Source organism: Rhagoletis zephyria, unplaced genomic scaffold (assembly GCF_001687245.7).
Source record: "Rhagoletis zephyria isolate East Lansing unplaced genomic scaffold, Rhagoletis_zephyria_1.1 Rzeph_scaffold_19192, whole genome shotgun sequence".
NCBI lineage: Eukaryota > Metazoa > Arthropoda > Insecta > Diptera > Tephritidae > Rhagoletis > Rhagoletis zephyria.
Genome location: NW_016176252.1, coordinates 8,777 through 9,368, shown reverse-complemented (window position 1 = coordinate 9,368; position 592 = coordinate 8,777).

The window sequence follows — 592 nt, the reverse complement described above, 5'->3', positions numbered from 1 at the left end:
ACTGGGCTGCTTTTCACTTAATTAAAAATGCAAACTTTTGCTAATTTTAAAAATGGCGACAGCAGCACCAGCAGCACTGATCAATGTCAAACTTAATTTGACACACTTTTTACTACTACTACAGGAAGGTTGAAATTTAGCTCCCCAGTGTGTTTTCCGACCTCCTTCTGCACCTTCTAAATGTTTTTTAGTCTAGCTGTTGGCAGTGTTGGCCAATTAAGCCAGCCAGCCAGTGTCTGCCAATTGCATCTACTGGGAAGTAGCAGAGTAGAAGTGCTCAAATGTTTTTAAAAAAGCAAAATATGAACAGTTGGTGACATTGGCTAATTGCAGTTAAGGCAATCGTCACTCGAACTTTTTAGTTTTACATGTCTCTAATAGTTTCCATGTAAAACACTCATTTTACATTAAATTTATACAAATTTCGGTTGTTGCACCCAAAATTTTGGTTTTAGTCTTAAAATGATCCTAAAGAGTAAAACTTGAGCTCTATTGAGCATTTTAGCAAAATTTTGTTTTGAAAATTTTTTATGATTTTTCAAAGTTAAAAAACGTGTTGTTTCTAACTTCAACTCAATACAAATCGACAACA